The sequence below is a fragment of the Lissotriton vulgaris genome, chromosome 12, assembly GCF_964263255.1.
Source record: "Lissotriton vulgaris chromosome 12, aLisVul1.2, whole genome shotgun sequence".
Lineage (NCBI taxonomy): Eukaryota > Metazoa > Chordata > Amphibia > Caudata > Salamandridae > Lissotriton > Lissotriton vulgaris.
The window spans coordinates 96,305,206-96,329,015 of NC_141700.1; the positions used below are offsets into that span (position 1 = coordinate 96,305,206).

At 42.7% G+C, this 23,810-nt stretch overlaps 1 long non-coding RNA gene across 1 annotated transcript; it reads right to left on the reverse strand.

The window, feature by feature from the left end:
* Nucleotides 1–4,322: 4,322 nt before the first annotated feature.
* Nucleotides 4,323–7,349, reverse strand: LOC147673493 (uncharacterized). The gene is made up of 3 exons (XR_015302509.1): nt 7,251–7,349; nt 6,371–6,496; nt 4,323–4,575 (listed from the first exon to the last, which is right to left on the reverse strand). It is a non-coding gene; the product is annotated as an uncharacterized LOC147673493 (long non-coding RNA).
* Between the last annotated feature and the right edge of the window lie 16,461 nt (nt 7,350–23,810).

Here is a 23,810-nt window from a genome sequence, read left to right on the forward strand (position 1 = left end):
TTCTGACATTTTGCTCTATGTAGCGTTTTCGGGGGCCTGTTTGGGGGGCTTCCTGGTGTTTGCGGGTGAGTTTCGTGGTGTGGGAGCACTGCTGGCTATATATACTTTACTTTGCAAGAGGTTTGAAGCAAATCCATGGTGGCTGAGGGGACTTAGGGCCTAGCTGCAGAGCGCGCGCGGAGTGATTTGGGAAATTTGTGAAAAAGTGACTAAGTCCCCATTTTTGTACTTTTGCTCTTTGGCTGTTTGGGGGTCTTCTACTCGTTTTCTCCTGGGTTGACGGCTCTGGGGCCATTGCTGGGAAGCTCTAATACCGGATAAAAGTGTTTTGGACCAAATCCCAGGCGGAATTTTTTTTGTGTTTTTGATGACTTGCTTGCCTTTGAGGTGCTCTTAGGGGGGGTTCCGTCTGTTTGCGGGTGAGTTTCGTGGTCTGGGAGCACTGCTGGGACACTCTAATCTTGATTGCATTTGCTTTTCAGGAAATCCGTCGTGCCAACCCCGACTTATGGCCTAGCTACGCAGCGCGTTTGGACCGAAGGCCCAGAAATATTGCAAGTATGAGATTTTGCTTTTGGCCTGTTTGGGGGTGTTATGCTTCTTGGCGGGTGGGTTGCCGGGTCTTGGGGCATTCCTGGGAAGGTCTAATACCGGGTAGAAGTGGTTGGGACAAAATCCAGGCCGATTTTTTTTGGGCTATTTCAGACATTTTGCTCTATGTAGCGTTTTCGGGGGCCTGTTTGGGGGGCTTCCTGGTGTTTGCGGGTGAGTTTCGTGGTCTGGGAGCACTGCTGGGACACTCTAATCTTGATTGCATTTGCTTTTCAGGAAATCCGTCGTGCCAACCCCGACTTATGGCCTAGCTACGCAGCGCGTTTGGACCGAAGGCCCAGAAATATTGCAAGTATGAGATTTTGCTTTTGGCCTGTTTGGGGGTGTTATGCTTCTTGGCGGGTGGGTTGCCGGGTCTTGGGGCATTCCTGGGAAGGTCTAATACCGGGTAGAAGTGGTTGGGACAAAATCCAGGCCGATTTTTTTTGGGCTATTTCAGACATTTTGCTCTATGTAGCGTTTTCGGGGGCCTGTTTGGGGGGCTTGCTGGTGTTTGCGGGTGAGTTTCGTGGTGTGGGAGCACTGCTGGCTATATATACTTTACTTTGCAAGAGGTTTGAAGCAAATCCATGGTGGCTGAGGGGACTTAGGGCCTAGCTGCAGAGCGCGCGCGGAGTGATTTGGGAAATTTGTGAAAAAGTGACTAAGTCCCCATTTTTGTACTTTTGCTCTTTGGCTGTTTGGGGGTCTTCTACTCGTTTTCTCCTGGGTTGACGGCTCTGGGGCCATTGCTGGGAAGCTCTAATACCGGATAAAAGTGTTTTGGACCAAATCCCAGGCGGAATTTTTTTTGTGTTTTTGATGACTTGCTTGCCTTTGAGGTGCTCTTAGGGGGGGTTCCGTCTGTTTGCGGGTGAGTTTCGTGGTCTGGGAGCACTGCTGGGACACTCTAATCTTGATTGCATTTGCTTTTCAGGAAATCCGTCGTGCCAACCCCGACTTATGGCCTAGCTACGCAGCGCGTTTGGACCGAAGGCCCAGAAATATTGCAAGTATGAGATTTTGCTTTTGGCCTGTTTGGGGGTGTTATGCTTCTTGGCGGGTGGGTTGCCGGGTCTTGGGGCATTCCTGGGAAGGTCTAATACCGGGTAGAAGTGGTTGGGACAAAATCCGCGCGGAAAAGCCTTTAGTTTTGGCACTTTTTGTAACTTAGGGTTCGTTAGGGTTAGCCCTAGCAGCAGGATTGCATGTGTATCGGGGTGTTCTAGATTTTTCAAACTGAGTTCTGGGGTCTTAGAGCACTCGTGAGAATGTGTAATTTTGGTTGCAAGTCATTTGAAGAAAATCCATGGTGGGAAAGGGGGGATTTGGCATAGTTAAAGAAAGCCTTTGCCACTATTCTTAACTTAGGGTTCGTTAGGGTTAGCAGTATTTCTATTGCATGTGTTTGAGTGGGGGGGATTTCGAGTCTTGGAGCGATGCTGGCTATGGCTACTTTTGCTTGGTTGCTTGCAAGTGGTTTGAATACAATCCACGGGGGGTAATGGGTAATTAGGGTACTTCGGCCTACTTTTACTTTCAAAGTAAGTTTTGTCTCCAGTTTTCTGCTAGGCCTCGTTTTTTGGGTGGGAGCACTGCTAGGAAGATCTATTTTTGTTCTAAAACACAGTTTACAGTACACCTAGCTTGAGGGGCAAGATCCGCTACATTAATTTGCCCATACTTACTTATCCTTCAAAAGGTGACTCAGAGTACGCACTTTCAAAAACATTGTACTGTCTGTCTACTAGGAAAAACAAATTGTGACTTTTTGCACTCCACAGCCTACATACCTTATATTTATTTATCAGTGGTGTTGTAATATTATATCACTTCCTGTTTTTCGTTGAATAATTACAGGCCGGGTTTCAGTCTCTGCAATGGGGAAAAAAGGATGGAGTCAGGCTTCACAGTAGCGAGCCACAATTCAGCATCAGGCAGGCAGTGGACAGGGTGTCTTCTGGTGACCAACATCGGTGGACGAAGCGTCGGCTGCAATGGAGGAGTGCCGCTAATAGGAGGATTTTTTTTCTGCGGGCAACTTACTTACCACTTCCAACAGGACCACTACAACCACATAGATACAGTATCCCTTGCCTTTTTCTCTGACTGTGACTGCATTTCTTTGCTCTCTCTCGGCTTCTACATTGATCCCTTAACACATCACTTAGTCCACTCCACTATCTGCACCACACATAGTCATTTGTAAGTGCTCCTACGTAATTCGCAAGTCGCAGCACGCCCCAGGCCGTAGAGGACTGGGATGGCCCCAATGATGAAGCATGTCACCAAGGGGCAACCCTGGTGAGTGAGGGGACACCTAGAAAAAAAGCAATTTCTCCTTTTCTATCTACTATACCTTCTGTCAGGTTACGCAGCCCCTAAGCGCCTACCGTACTATGAAACTACATTTCCCATGAGTAGGCGGGAGACTTGCAGACTATTTAGTGAGACTATATGAGAGTACCCTTGTATGTTAGGACATCACTTCACTGATGCCTGTCTTGTCTTCTCTTACAGGTATCCTTTCCCTGCTGACCCTACCTTTACCCATCCCACATTTTTTATTTTAGTTTGTTATTTTTCTCCCTCGCCTAATGCCTCGAACACCCTGTGTTTACACTTCTGGGTGTTGGTGACATTTGGAGGTGGAACCATATTTGCATCGACTGGATCACGGGGAGTAAACGTGACACCTTCCAGACCAACCCCATTGAGTGTTGTTGTGAATGGATTTATAGTGACCAGCAAGGCTCTCGGGTATCTGGCTACAGAGACCTTATGTTGAATATAGTTATCAATAATTCCACACAGGCCCTGTACTGTCGCATTCTTTCTTTCCACAGTTGTCGATGATATATTCTTACTCTGCTTGACAAAGAACCATTGCTAATGTGAAAGAACTTCAACCGAATTAGTAGTTATACTTTACCATTTGTTAGGCTACAATGTGGCACTGCTCTACTGTACTTCTGTCACCTGCTATATTCTCAGTTGTACCGTTGAATTGCTCAGGAGGACAAACCAGATTTCATTTTCTTTTTTTTCATAGGCATGCAACTGCCACTGTGTCACACCACTACTACCACCGCTATGAGGAAATTTTATCCGACCAAGATTGCCAACGTTATTCGGTGTTTCCCGTGGAGCCAGCCCTGGGCCTAGCCCTACTTTCAAACACAAATTACAGGTAAGATAAGCGTTTGGTGGTTTGGGGGTATAATGGAGTATTAGTACGAGAGACGAGAGCCTGAAGGTAGTACTACTAAAGTCCTAGGACTCTTGGATTCACTTCACTTAGTCTGTGAGAGGCACTTAGTGTTGAAAACATTTGGGCATTTACACTTAAAGGAAGAAAATGGAACTAAACTTTCAGGAAAACAGTCAACGTTAAACCCCCACCCACCAGGCAAGCAGTAAAAAACAGGTATGCTCAGATAAAGTTTGAAAAAGTATATTTATATCCCTAACAAAATAATCTCCCGCAAGACCCTCCCTAACCCCAACGATTGTCCTTCAAAAGTCCCCAAAAACCCAACTCCCAATTCCCACCCCCCAAAAGTCTCTAAAAAAGGGGCAAGGGACACTATGGGTGGATGCTGTTCACTTTTTGGGCCAGGGCATCATGCTCCTCGCGGAGCAAGGCGAGCTCCTGCTGAAGGCGGGACACCATCAGGGTGGTGCGGCGCAGGCGTGCCTTCACTGCCTTGCAGGTGCAAGGCCTGTGAGAAGCAGCTGTTGGCCTTGCTGCTCGGGGGTGGCGTTTGCCTTTGGCAGCCCGGCTCAGTCTCGGTGGACCACTGTGCTGGGTCACGGTGGCAGCCGGTGAGGCCACGGAGGACGACGTTGTCGTTGTTGTCGACCGCACACTTTCCACGTCCTCCAGGGCCACCAGCCGCCGATATTCCGCAACAGTGGCCTCGATTCTCCGTTGCCGGGCCGCTCTAGCCAGCTCCTTCCTCCTTGTTCGTTTGGAAGGAGAACCTATATGAAGAAAGAAAGACATAGTCTGTAACCAATGCTCTTTAAGATTAACTCAATCATTCAGCAGAAATGTGTGCTGCAGTACAACTAGCAACTTGCAAGCGCATTACATAACTATTGAGGCCAGTATCTATCTAACCTCACACTTCTTCATCCTTGCTCTAACATTAGTGGGAGTTTAAGGAACAAATTCTATGAGCACTGTGGACTTCCATTGGAGTCGACTATGAAAGTACACCAGTCTTATTCTTCTTCTTGTCTCTTGTTTTGGAAAATTGGTACGTTATTTTCTGCAAGCCGGCATAATGCCAGCGCGGTAAACTTGCACCCGAGAAAAAGAGACGCACGCCATGAGGAGTGACCTAGACTTGCGTTGCCGTTGCGTTACTGTACCCGTCCAGTACATGCAGGTGGTGAATCTCTTACTTTTCTATTACGGGTGGCACTGAGAATACTCTGTTACAACTCAAGGGCTACTGCTTAATTAATTTAACTTTCACCCTACAGTGGAAATGAGTACTAGAAATGGAAAATTGAAGAAGATAAATAATCTGATTATCTATCACTTCACATGGGATGTTTTTGCTTATATATGGGATGACTTTAGGTGCTTTGCTTTTTATTGAGTGACAGGCAGTGATACATCCACACATGAATGACTGAGTACTACTAAACTTATTAAGAGAGGTAGGGAGTGGCCACCATAATAACCGGATCTATGCAGTGCTTGCAATACAAACTACTGCTACTATTTATGGTAGTATTTGGACAAAATTAAAAGTTCTTTTCCTTGCCTTTCCTACACTGGAACGGACGTGCGGGTGCAGTGTTAGTGTTACATGCTCTTCAAAGTTACACTTAGTTCATCCACTGACCGTCTACTCTCTCTAGATCATGGGTACTCACAAACTTTCTCTCAGGGGCTACATTTACAGTGTAGTTTGGGGCCGAGGGCCGCACTGGTGGGGGCGGAGTCAGAGGGGGCGGGGCTAAAGCAAAACGATAACTTGTGACCATGAGGTTGCACACAGGTCCCTGCAGCAGATGCCCTCATCCACTGAGCCACCAGACCCAGCATTTACATACATCTCTCTCCCTCCTGCTGTCCCTCCTGCCCTCCCTCCATCTCTCTCTCCCTCCTGCCCTCCCTCTCCCTCTGTCATCTCACTGTGTGTGTGTCTATCTGTGTCAGCCTTCAGCCCGGGTTGAGACCGCTTCCTCAACGCGCACACACAGACAACAACACCAAAGTACTTAACAGGTCTTTAAAAGACCATTAACATATTATTGAGGCTTTGTTTGTTTTAGCGCCCCTGCTTCTCCACCCTGACAATCACTGCTTGCCCGGCCCCACAGAGCAGAGGCTTAGTTCTATTTCACCTCTTTGTGGCCTTGCATCTCCACTCTGCTCTGTGGGGGCCGGGGGAGCAGTGATTGTCAGAGTGGAGATGCAGGGGCGCTAACAGGTGAAATACAAAAAAGCCTCTGCTCTGTGGGGGCCGGGGGAGCAGTGATTGTCTGCAAGGTCAGCGCACCGCCAACGAAGGCTTGCCGGGCCACCACCGGCCCGCGGGCCGTACTAGGAGTACCCCTGCTCTAGATACACATATGCTATCTAAGAGTCAGATAGTAGCATGATCCAGGTATATGGACACATACAGTTTCTGTGTCACCCACCCAGGCTGTTGTCCTTCCACCCATCATTGCTTCATCATTCACCCAGCCATGCATCTCATATTCTTGCCTTCCCAGCTAGTCTTCAATCTCAATAAGTAAGGAATATATAAGAGCTTACCTCTGGCCGCCACCACCGTCTCAACTCTCACATCCGGCGCCGCCGCCTCCTCCCCTGATGATGAATTGCCCTCCGCCTCCGTGTCGAGCACCACCACCACACTGGCCCCGCCACCAGATGTTCCACCTACAAAGTACATTTAAGAATCTTAGAATAAAGCACTCACTAGTCACTAGTATTTGGTCTAGGAATGAAGACATGTGAAAACAATGTAATTTGTGACTGTCTACGTTAAAGTTAAAAAAAATGTCCCTTTTTCCAGGGAAGGTTGTCTTGCTGCACTTTTTGGCACAACTGATGAAGGCTGATTTTTTAACACGCACCATTTTTCTCCACACAGACAGAAGATGGACTTCTAACAACAAGATCAAGTTGAAACCAGGTGAGAGCTCGGCTCGACCACAAGAAATGTCTTCAATTAATCGTCAGCACTAACCACTTTTCCATTATCAGTTAAACGTTTAGTTTTATTATGACTTCATTTTAATAAATGTGTTTACTTTTAATAAAGCTTTTAAATTTAAATACAATCTGTGTTTTTTGGTCCTCCAGACTAGAGTGACTGAACGAAAGGTTTTGCAATTTTTGCAAGCATGAGTCCAGATAGAACACTTCAAAAGACATTATGGACAATCCCAGAGGACTGCACTAAGTTGATAGAGCTATTGCTGACTAGAATCATGGGAGTTTCGCCAACCGTGCAATCTTAGTTAGCTACACAGACAGACTAATAAGAATAATCTAGTAATACCACAGGGAGTCATAGTAGAGGCAGGATAAGAATTTAGATACAGTCTACAAGAAGAGCAAAGACAATTTTGAAAAAATTCAAATGAGGAACGCTAGGAAAAATAGGTACTAGTCTAAAATGAAAACTTACTGGGGCCAGCAGAGGAGCCCTCGCCTGCCCGATCCTGGCCCTGTTGATGAACAGCATCCGCCGCCTGCTGCTCCTGTGTCCTCCTCTCGCCCCTGGGGGGAGCTGACGTACAACATGAAAGAAAGAACAGAAAACATGGATGATTGTTGCTTGTCAATGTCAACCAAATCAAACATTTCAAAAGAACAATAACAAAATATTTCCGCGAAATTATATTGATTATGGTTACTTTTTATTTATTTGCGGACCTGTGACTTCGAAAGTCACGTAACTCACTAAACAAAGTACTGAAACGTTCACCTAGGACTGGCAGGCAGCAGTCCGCAGGCAAGACGCAAAGTGACAGACAGACTCCATTGTGATTTCAGTCAGATCAGTGACAACACTAACAGTTGCCTGCTACATTACCAGTCATTTAAATAGTCAAACTATCAATCCACCGCCACTATTTTTCTTATTGTCAGGGTTACAAAGGAAGGGGCAGATTTAAGCCCTTGCGGCTCTTTTGCGCCGTTCTTGCGTGACTTTTGTGACGCAGCAGCTAAACAAAAAAGGGCGCCATGGTGCGGCGTATAATATTATAACAACGTGACGCATTTGGGAGATGCATCCCGTTATAAAGCCCTGCGCCATCAGGGGGCGTTCCGGCGCAAGGGAGGGCATTCCTGCGCTGGAACACATCCTAATAGTGGCTGAGGGAAATCTACAAAATATCAATCAGTCACCTTTAGGACAATGATGCGTCACACAAACCCTGCACCTGCTTGAAGCAGACGTACGGCTTGACCCAGCATTGGGGAGATAGGGTACCCCAGAGCATTGATGGAGCTGCGCCATCGTTGCGACGCAACTCCAGCAGTAAAGCTTCGGTGACGTTTTGGGCCCATGGGGAGCCGCATTGCAAATACGGCGCACCATGTTTGGTGGTGGTAGCGGGCCGCACAATTAATGGCGCATCCCTGCTACTTTGCAGGGATGCGACGGTAATTGCAATTCTGCCCCTTAGGGGCATACTTACTTACGCGTTCTGGCGCATCTCCAGAGATGCGCCAGATCAAATGCGTCACGCAAAACTACCCTTGCGACACGGCAGATGTGCCTCATTTACAATGCGGCGCGCCCTGGCGCAAGGGTAGGCACTTGCGTGACGCATCTCGTCACGTAAGAGCGGCGCATCGCTGGAGTCACGTCGCCAACGCAATGCAACTCCAGTAATGCTCAGGGCCACCCAATACTTTACATGCTGTGTCAGTCCTTTCGCCTGCTTCGAGCAGACATAAGGAATTGAATTGACGTAGCAGCGTCGCAGAAGTGCCTGCGTTAAATCTTGTAGATTTCACGCAGGCAATTTTGCGAGGCGCACAGCCGCTGGACCGCCCACCCTGCGTACTAGGAACGCACCCATTGTGGTGCAGGCCCATGGCTTTATAACGTGACGCATCTCCCTAGATGCGTCATGCTGTAAATGACTTGCAGGGATGCGGCACGTTTACGCCGCTGTTGCGTCACGCAAGGCAACGTAAACGTGGCGCAAGGGGCTTGTAAATGTAATCTGCCCCCTAGTGTCTAGCATTACGCAGTTCTGTTAAGTACACTCATACATAATAGTTACTCAGGCCAATGAGACCACGAAATAGAAAACAAATAAGCATAGTAGCAACCCCACTGAGAAGGAGAGCAGTGCACCTGAAATGCACAGAAGATTTTGAAATATAATTTAACTACAATGTAATCGTCATCAGCGGCATTATTGGCTTGCTCCATGTAAAAAACAAATATTTGCAATACAACAACACAGAGCAGGAGAAAACATCATAGTAGTGAGTGATTAAATGCCAATGGCTACTACTACTCACCAAGCCCGGGGATCTCCAAGCCGAGCTGGTCCAGCAGGTCGCGCTCGCGGTCCAGGAGGTCCGTCCAGCGATGGGTGACCTGGCTGTAGGTGCGCTGGACCCCGTAGAGGTGGGATATGGCCCAGCACACCTTCTCCCACCGCTTCCGGCGCTCCCGCATGTTATAGCCGCCGGCCGCGATCCTGCCGCCTCCCGCGATGGTCCTGGGCAGGCGGCGCTGGACGAAGTAGACCAGCGCGCCCACTTCCTCCGGGCTGAATATCTCCCGGCGCGTCACCTGCTCCCCCCTCGATCTCACGCCTGCTGTCCTGCCACTGGGTCCAGCACTACTCCCCGCCGCCGCTGCGGCCCTCAAGTGCCTGGGCAGCTTCACGGCGCCTGGCTTGACCATGGTCTGGGCAGGTAAGGTAGGAAGAAGTAGAAAATTAAGAAAGAATAGGATAGGGAAGAAGAAAAGAAAAGAGTTTACAAAAGTAGTTTAAAAGTAAAGAAAAATAGCAGAAAAGACAAAAATATACAGCTAGGAAAAGAGAGGGATAGATAAGAAGCAAAATCGTAAAAAAAAAACTGAAAACAAGCAAAGGATGGGAAAGATATCAAGAGGATTAAACACCATGCCCAGACACAGGAAATGAATGAAAAACAAGATGGCCGGCGCCCGTTTCCGAGCGCGAAAGTCAGTTCGCGCGAGATTTTCCTCGCGATCTCGTGCGAACCTCTAGATTTCCCGCGCGATCTCGTGCGAACCTCTACTCGCAATGCGCTTACTGCGCGAGATTATACATAGCGGGCGGAAACGGAAATACGTCACGCAAACAAAATGGCCGCGCCCGTACTCGACCTTGGGGTAAATTCGCGTGTTGCGCTGCAAGCGGCTCGCGAATACTGCAAAAAAACTCGCGAAACAACAAGCCGCAAAAAAATAAAATGCTCATTCGCACGAATTGGCGGCTTCCGCGGTCGGTTTCGCACGACGCCGCGCCCCGCGAATAGCGCGAAAAAAACCGCAAAACGATTTCAGCAAAAGCAAAAGCAATGAGCAGGTGCAAAAGGTCAACCTCATGATTTGTAACGATTCTTTGTATTGCTTCCTGAGGGGGCCCTCCAGAATTCGGTTGCCTGCTTGCAACTATTGTGTGACCCTGCTCTGACCTTAACTGTATGCCACAAAGGTCCTGATTTACAGCTAAAGGAGCAGACAAGCAGGTGCCAGGCTGGAACTTTAAATTCTTTCAGTGACACATTAATTAGCCCCTAATTCATTATTGTCAGTTGGGGCAGGGCAGGTGTTGTAACTAATTTTGCAACAATGAAAGCACTTAGCAAGTGCAAAAGATCACTAATCAGGGCGCACTAAGGAAGCAGGTGCCAGCTAAAAAAATATTCTGTGACACATTAATCAGCCCCAAATTAATTCAGGTCACTTGAGGCAGGGAAGGTGTGCTTTGCTTTGCCGAAAATAATGTACACTGGACAACCAGAGGGTGTGGTGATGAAACAGAGGGTGGCATGGGTGGGCCAGAGGGTGGCATGAGTAGTCAGAGAGTGGCAGTGGTGACAGAGAGTGGCAGTGATGAAGAAGAGTGTCCCAAACAGGCTGGACATGTAGAAACAACAAGTTCGCAAAACTTGCGACCCGACAGGTAAGTTCGCAAATTGCGAAATTGTAAAAACCCTCGCGAACTGGCAGAAACACGGGCGAACACAAAAAAAAAAAAAAATCCGCAAATTCGCGGGAATTCGCGGATTTTGCGGATTGCGAATCCGCAAATCCGCAAAATTCGCGAACGCGAGATCCGCAAAATTCGCCCATGCCTACCGTGGAGGCACCGAGAGACGTGGGAGCGGCCATCTTGAAAGACCCCCGAGACGCTGACTGCGCAGCACCCGAGGCACCCTCGACTCTGTGCTTTGGGGTTTGAGAAGCCCCAGAACCGAGCAGCATTTGCACCAAAGATCAGCCCTCCAGCATCTCCACGATCTGCGTGGGGCCCTTTTGTTTTGTGCCACTTGACTCGCCGTCCCGGCCGCTTGTCACGTGGTCAGCGGCCATCTTGGCGACGAATCCTACGATTTACACTGTGGGTCTGGTTGCTCCAGACCTGCCCTCGCTCCTGTAGAAAGGAGTACCCGCTCTGACCTTGCTGGTCCGAGTAATAAGCCTTTTTCACTATCCCCGTGGCTTGCATTAGCCAAGGCTTGTTTGCTTTAATCGAGTTGCCGACACCGCCATCAGCTAGAGCCTTCGAGGGACAGCTCGTGATCGACTCCTGGACGTCCTTGACCTCTTCGTGTCCACGTGGCTGCAGAGAGAAGCAACCCCTGATCACCTGTTTGCACCCGACTTTGCCTGGTTCCAATCTGGTTCCACGGTGGTCACTGGTCAGTGACTTTGAACATTGTCCCCTCTGCTTTCAGGTCTTCACCACTTCAGATCCACCCTTGGATCCACCGGACACTTCTGCTTCACAGCGCCTGCAGCTGCAACAGCTTCAAGCACCAAGAACCTGCGTGACAGAACCCGACGCCACTTCGACCCTGTGCACCCACGGCCTGTGGGTGAGGTAACTTTGCAACGCCGGTGTTCTCACACTGGTACACACCTCTAGGGTCTGTGCCTAAAGTTTTGTTCCTCTAGGTTCAGCGGAAGTGTCTTTTAATTCACTTTATGCAACTTTTACGCACCATTGACATTGCATTGGTGCGCGCCGCACTTTCCGTGCTGCACCCGTCTCCTGTGGGCTACTCCCGACTTCAGCATTGCTAGTCCTGACTGCTCCCAGCGAATCTCTAGGCCCTAGGCCTAACCACTGTTCGATAAGTGTTACTTATACCATTTTTTTAGTATATGGTCTGAGTGGCCACCCGCCCTCATCCATAATTGTGCAACTTTATATGTTTTACTGTGCTTTTGATTTAACGCTTGTGCCCCTTTCCTCATAAAGAGTACTGGGGAGTAATTTAGAAATAAATACATATATTTTTACAATATATACTTGTGTGGTGTCCTTTCATTTGATTACAGGATTGTATGTGGTAAAACAGCTCGCTTAACACGACCTCTTAAGTTTAGCCTTTAAGGCTGCTTAGTCCATGCTACCACTAGGATAGCTTGTCTAACAAGGTTGACTTACAACCAGACATCTTTGGGGTTTGTTTGGACTGATACCCAGTGGTTCCAGAATTGGAAACACTACATATCAGGCCAACTTCTCACAACATGACATACATGACATGACATACATGACATACATGACATACATGACATGACATACATGACATACATGACATGACATACATGACATGACATACATGACATGACATACATGACATGACATACATGACATACATGCCATGACATACATGACATACATGACATGACATACATGACATACATGACATGACATACATGACATACATGACATACATGACATGACATACATGACATACATGACATGACATACATGACATACATGACATACATGACATGACATACATGACATACATGACATACATGACATACATGACATACATGACATACATGACATGACATACATGACATGACATACATGACATACATGACATGACATGACATACATGACATACATGACATGACATACATGACATGACAGACATGACAGACATGACATGACAGACATGACATGACAGACATGACATGACATACATGACATACATGACATGACATACATGACATGACATACATGACATGACATACATGACATGACATACATGACATACATGACATGACATACATGACATACATGACATGACATACATGACATACATGACATGACATACATGACATGACATACATGACATACATGACATGACATGACATACATGACATGACATACATGACATGACATACATGACATGACATACATGACATGACATACATGACATGACATACATGACATGACATACATGACATGACATACATGACATGACATACATGACATGACATACATGACATACATGACATGACATACATGACATGACATACATGACATACATGACATGACATACATGACATACATGACATACATGACATGACATACATGACATGACATACATGACATGACATACATGACATGACATACATGACATGACATACATGACATGACATACATGACATGACATACATGACATGACATACATGACATGACATACATGACATACATGACATGACATACATGACATACATGACATGACATACATGACATACATGACATGACATACATGACATGACATACATGACATGACATACATGACATGACATACATGACATACATGACATACATGACATGACATACATGACATACATGACATACATGACATACATGACATGACATACATGACATACATGACATGACATACATGACATGACATACATGACATACATGACATGACATACATGACATACATGACATGACATACATGACATGACATACATGACATGACATACATGACATACATGACATGACATACATGACATACATGACATGACATACATGACATACATGACATACATGACATACATGACATACATGACATACATGACATGACATACATGACATGACATACATGACATGACATACATGACATGACATACATGACATACATGACATACATGACATGACATACATGACATGACATACATGACATACATGACATACATGACATACATGACATACATGACATACATGACATGACGTACATGACATGACATACATGACATGACATACATGACATGACATACATGACATACATGACATGACATACATGACATACATGACATGACATACATGACATACATGACATGACATACATGACATACATGACATGACATACATGACATACATGACATGACATACATGACATATGTCATGTCATGTCATGTATGTCATGTATGTCATGTCATGTATGTCATGTATGTCATGTCATGTATGTCATGTCATGTATGTCATGTATGTCATGTCATGTATGTCATGTATGTCATGTCATGTATGTCATGTATGTCATGTCATGTATGTCATGTATGTCATGTCATGTATGTCATGTATGTCATGTCATGTATGTCATGTCATGTATGTCATGTCATGTATGTCATGTCATGTCTGTCATGTCTGTCATGTCTGTCATGTCTGTCATGTCATGTCTGTCATGTCTGTCATGTCATGTCTGTCATGTCATGTCTGTCATGTCATGTCTGTCATGTCTGTCATGTCATGTCTGTCATGTCATGTCTGTCATGTCATGTATGTCATGTCATGTCTGTCATGTCATGTATGTCATGTCATGTATGTCATGTCATGTATGTCATGTCATGTCATGTATGTCATGTCATGTATGTCATGTCATGTATGTCATGTCATGTATGTCATGTATGTCATGTATGTCATGTATGTCATGTCATGTATGTCATGTCATGTATGTCATGTCATGTATGTCATGTCATGTATGTCATGTCATGTATGTCATGTCATGTATGTCATGTCATGTCATGTATGTCATGTCATGTATGTCATGTCATGTATGTCATGACATACATGACATGACATGACATACATGACATGACATGACATACATGACATGACATACATGACATACATGACATGACATACATGACATGACATACATGACATGACATGACATACATGACATGACATACATGACGTGACATACATGACATGACATACATGACGTGACATACATGACATACATGACATGACATACATGACATGACATACATGACATACATGACATGACATACATGACATGACATACATGACATGACATACATGACATGACATGACATGACATACATGACATGACATACATGACATGACATACATGACATGACATACATGACATGACATACATGACATGACATGACATGACATACATGACATGACATACATGACATGACATACATGACATGACATACATGACATGACATACATGACATGACATGACATGACATACATGACATGACATGACATACATGACATGACATGACATACATGACATGACATGACATACATGACATGACATACATGACATACATGACATGACATACATGACATGACATACATGACATGACATGACATACATGACATGACATACATGACGTGACATACATGACATGACATACATGACGTGACATACATGACATACATGACATGACATACATGACATGACATACATGACATACATGACATGACATACATGACATGACATACATGACATGACATACATGACATGACATGACATACATGACATGACATACATGACATGACATACATGACATGACATACATGACATGACATACATGACATGACATACATGACATGACATGACATGACATACATGACATGACATACATGACATGACATACATGACATGACATACATGACATGACATACATGACATGACATACATGACATGACATACATGACATGACAGACATGACATGACAGACATGACATGACAGACATGACATGACAGACATGACATGACATACATGACATGACATACATGACATGACATACATGACATGACATACATGACATGACATGACATACATGACATACATGACATGACATGACATACATGACATGACATGACATACATGACACGACATGACATACATGACATGACATACATGACATACATGACATGACATACATGACATGACATACATGACATGACATGACATACATGACATGACATACATGACGTGACATACATGACATGACATACATGACGTGACATACATGACATACATGACATGACATACATGACATGACATACATGACATACATGACATGACATACATGACATGACATACATGACATGACATACATGACATGACATGACATACATGACATGACATACATGACATGACATACATGACATGACATACATGACATGACATACATGACATGACATACATGACATGACATGACATGACATACATGACATGACATACATGACATGACATACATGACATGACATACATGACATGACATACATGACATGACATACATGACATGACATACATGACATGACATACATGACATGACATACATGACATGACATGACATGACATACATGACATGACATACATGACATGACATACATGACATGACATACATGACATGACATGACATACATGACATGACATGACATACATGACATGACATACATGACATGACATACATGACATGACATACATGACATGCCACACATGACATGACATACATGACATGACATACATGACATGACATGACATACATGACATGACATACATGACATGACATGACATACATGACATGACATACATGACATGACATACATGACATGACATACATGACATGACATACATGACATGACATACATGACATGACATACATGACATGACATACATGACATGACATACATGACATGACATACATGACATGACATACATGACATGACATACATGACATGACATACATGACATGACAGACATGACATGACATACATGACATGACATACATGACATACATGACATGACATACATGACATACATGACATGACATACATGACATGACATACATGACATGACATACATGACATGACATACATGACATGACATACATGACATGACATACATGACATGACATACATGACATGACACACATGACATGACATACATGACATGACATACATGACATGACATGACATACATGACATGACATACATGACATGACATACATGACATGACATACATGACATGACATACATGACATGACATACATGACATGACATACATGACATGACATACATGACATGACATACATGACATACATGACATGACATACATGACATGACATGACATACATGACATGACATGACATACATGACATGACATGACATACATGACATGACATACATGACATACATGACATGACATACATGACATGACATACATGACATACATGACATGACATACATGACATGACATACATGACATGACATACATGACATACATGACATGACATACATGACATGACATACATGACATGACATACATGACATGACATACATGACATGACATACATGACATGACATACATGACATACATGACATGACATACATGACATGACATACATGACATGACATACATGACATACATGACATGACATACATGACATGACATACATGACATGACATACATGACATGACATACATGACATGACAGACATGACATGACATACATGACATGACATACATGACATGACATACATGACATGACATGACATACATGACATGACATACATGACATGACATACATGACATGACATACATGACATGACATACATGACATGACATACATGACGTGACATGACATACATGACATGACATACATGACATGACATACATGACATGACATACATGACATGACATACATGACATGACATACATGACATGACATGACATACATGACATGACATACATGACATGACATACATGACATGACATACATGACATACATGACATGACATGACATACATGACATACATGACATGACTGACATGACATACATGACATGACTGACATAGACATGACAGACATACATGACATACATGACATACATGACATGACATGACATGACATGACATGACAGACATGACATGACATGACAGACATGACAGACATGACAGACATGACATGACATGACATTACATGACTGACATGACTGACATGACATGACATACATGACAGACATGACACACATGACAGACATGACATACATGACAGACATGACATACATGACATGACATACATGACATACATGACATGACAGACATGACATGACATACATGACAGACATGACAGACATGACATGACAGACATGACATGACAGACATGACATGACATACATGACATGACATACATGACATGACATACATGACATGACATACATGACATGACATACATGACATGACATACATGACATGACATACATGACATGACATACATGACATGACATACATGACATGACAGACATGACATGACATACATGACATGACATACATGACATACATGACATGACATACATGACATACATGACATGACATACATGACATGACATACATGACATGACATACATGACATGACATACATGACATGACATACATGACATGACATACATGACATGACATACATGACATGACACACATGACATGACATACATGACATGACATACATGACATGACATGACATACATGACATGACATACATGACATGACATACATGACATGACATACATGACATGACATACATGACATGACATACATGACATGACATACATGACATGACATACATGACATGACATACATGACATACATGACATGACATACATGACATGACATGACATACATGACATGACATGACATACATGACATGACATGACATACATGACATGACATACATGACATACATGACATGACATACATGACATGACATACATGACATACATGACATGACATACATGACATGACATACATGACATGACATACATGACATGACATACATGACATACATGACATGACATACATGACATGACATACATGACATGACATACATGACATGACATACATGACATGACATACATGACATGACATACATGACATACATGACATGACATACATGACATGACATACATGACATGACATACATGACATACATGACATGACATACATGACATGACATACATGACATGACATACATGACATGACATACATGACATGACAGACATGACATGACATACATGACATGACATACATGACATGACATACATGACATGACATGACATACATGACATGACATACATGACATGACATACATGACATGACATACATGACATGACATACATGACATGACATACATGACGTGACATGACATACATGACATGACATACATGACATGACATACATGACATGACATACATGACATGACATACATGACATGACATACATGACATGACATGACATACATGACATGACATACATGACATGACATACATGACATGACATACATGACATACATGACATGACATGACATACATGACATACATGACATGACTGACATGACATACATGACATGACTGACATAGACATGACAGACATACATGACATACATGACATACATGACATGACATGACATGACATGACATGACAGACATGACATGACATGACAGACATGACAGACATGACATGACATGACATTACATGACTGACATGACTGACATGACATGACATACATGACAGACATGACACACATGACAGACATGACATACATGACAGACATGACATACATGACATGACATACATGACATACATGACATGACAGACATGACATGACATACATGACAGACATGACAGACATGACATGACAGACATGACATGACAGACATGACATGACATACATGACATGACATACATGACATGACATACATGACATGACATACATGACATGACATACATGACATACATACATGACATACATACATGACATACATGACATGACATACATGACATACATGACATACATGACATGACATACATGACATGACATGACATACATGACATGACATACATGACATGACATGACATACATGACATGACAGACATGACATGACAGACATGACATGACATACATGACATGACATACATGACATGACATACATGACATGACATACATGACATGACATACATGACATGACATACATGACATACATACATGACATACATACATGACATACATGACATGACATACATGACATACATGACATACATGACATGACATACATGACATGACATACATGACATACATGACATACATGACATACATGACATGACATACATGACATGACATACATGACATGACATACATGACATGACATACATGACATGACATACATGACATGACATACATGACATGACATACATGACATGACATGACATACATGACATGACATACATGACATGACATACATGACATGACATACATGACATGACAGACATGACATGACATACATGACATGACATACATGACATGACATACATGACATGACATGACATACATGACATGACATACATGACATGACATACATGACATGACATACATGACATGACATACATGACATGACATACATGACGTGACATGACATACATGACATGACATACATGACATGACATACATGACATGACATACATGACATGACATACATGACATGACATACATGACATGACATGACATACATGACATGACATACATGACATGACATACATGACATGACATACATGACATACATGACATGACATGACATACATGACATACATGACATGACTGACATGACATACATGACATGACTGACATAGACATGACAGACATACATGACATACATGACATACATGACATGACATGACATGACATGACATGACAGACATGACATGACATGACAGACATGACAGACATGACAGACATGACATGACATGACATTACATGACTGACATGACTGACATGACATGACATACATGACAGACATGACACACATGACAGACATGACATACATGACAGACATGACATACATGACATGACATACATGACATACATGACATGACAGACATGACATGACATACATGACAGACATGACAGACATGACATGACAGACATGACATGACAGACATGACATGACATACATGACATGACATACATGACATGACATACATGACATGACATACATGACATGACATACATGACATACATACATGACATACATACATGACATACATGACATGACATACATGACATACATGACATACATGACATGACATACATGACATGACATGACATACATGACATGACATACATGACATGACATACATGACATGACATGACATACATGACATGACATACATGACATGACATGACATACATGACATGACAGACATGACATGACAGACATGACATGACATACATGACATGACATACATGACATGACATACATGACATGACATACATGACATGACATACATGACATGACATACATGACATACATACATGACATACATACATGACATACATGACATGACATACATGACATACATGACATACATGACATGACATACATGACATGACATACATGACATGACATGACATACATGACATGACATACATGACATGACATACATGACATGACATACATGACATGACATACATGACATGACATACATGACATGACATGACATACATGACATGACATACATGACGTGACATACATGACATGACATACATGACGTGACATACATGACATACATGACATGACATACATGACATGACATACATGACATACATGACATGACATACATGACATGACATACATGACATGACATACATGACATGACATGACATACATGACATGACATACATGACATGACATACATGACATGACATACATGACATGACATACATGACATGACATACATGACATGACATGACATGACATACATGACATGACATACATGACATGACATACATGACATGACATACATGACATGACATACATGACATGACATACATGACATGACATACATGACATGACATACATGACATGACATACATGACATGACATGACATGACATACATGACATGACATACATGACATGACATACATGACATGACATACATGACATGACATGACATACATGACATGACATGACATACATGACATGACATACATGACATGACATACATGACATGACATACATGACATGACACACATGACATGACATACATGACATGACATACATGACATGACATGACATACATGACATGACATACATGACATGACATGACATACATGACATGACATGACATACATGACATGACATACATGACATGACATACATGACATGACATACATGACATGCCACACATGACATGACATACATGACATGACATACATGACATGACATGACATACATGACATGACATACATGACATGACATGACATACATGACATGACATACATGACATGACATACATGACATGACATACATGACATGACATACATGACATGACATACATGACATGACATACATGACATGACATACATGACATGACATACATGACATGACATACATGACATGACATACATGACATGACATACATGACATGACAGACATGACATGACATACATGACATGACATACATGACATACATGACATGACATACATGACATACATGACATGACATACATGACATGACATACATGACATGACATACATGACATGACATACATGACATGACATACATGACATGACATACATGACATGACATACATGACATGACACACATGACATGACATACATGACATGACATACATGACATGACATGACATACATGACATGACATACATGACATGACATACATGACATGACATACATGACATGACATACATGACATGACATACATGACATGACATACATGACATGACATACATGACATGACATACATGACATACATGACATGACATACATGACATGACATGACATACATGACATGACATGACATACATGACATGACATGACATACATGACATGACATACATGACATACATGACATGACATACATGACATGACATACATGACATACATGACATGACATACATGACATGACATACATGACATGACATACATGACATACATGACATGACATACATGACATGACATACATGACATGACATACATGACATGACATACATGACATGACATACATGACATGACATACATGACATACATGACATGACATACATGACATGACATACATGACATGACATACATGACATACATGACATGACATACATGACATGACATACATGACATGACATACATGACATGACATACATGACATGACAGACATGACATGACATACATGACATGACATACATGACATGACATACATGACATGACATGACATACATGACATGACATACATGACATGACATACATGACATGACATACATGACATGACATACATGACATGACATACATGACGTGACATGACATACATGACATGACATACATGACATGACATACATGACATGACATACATGACATGACATACATGACATGACATACATGACATGACATGACATACATGACATGACATACATGACATGACATACATGACATGACATACATGACATACATGACATGACATGACATACATGACATACATGACATGACTGACATGACATACATGACATGACTGACATAGACATGACAGACATACATGACATACATGACATACATGACATGACATGACATGACATGACATGACAGACATGACATGACATGACAGACATGACAGACATGACAGACATGACATGACATGACATTACATGACTGACATGACTGACATGACATGACATACATGACAGACATGACACACATGACAGACATGACATACATGACAGACATGACATACATGACATGACATACATGACATACATGACATGACAGACATGACATGACATACATGACAGACATGACAGACATGACATGACAGACATGACATGACAGACATGACATGACATACATGACATGACATACATGACATGACATACATGACA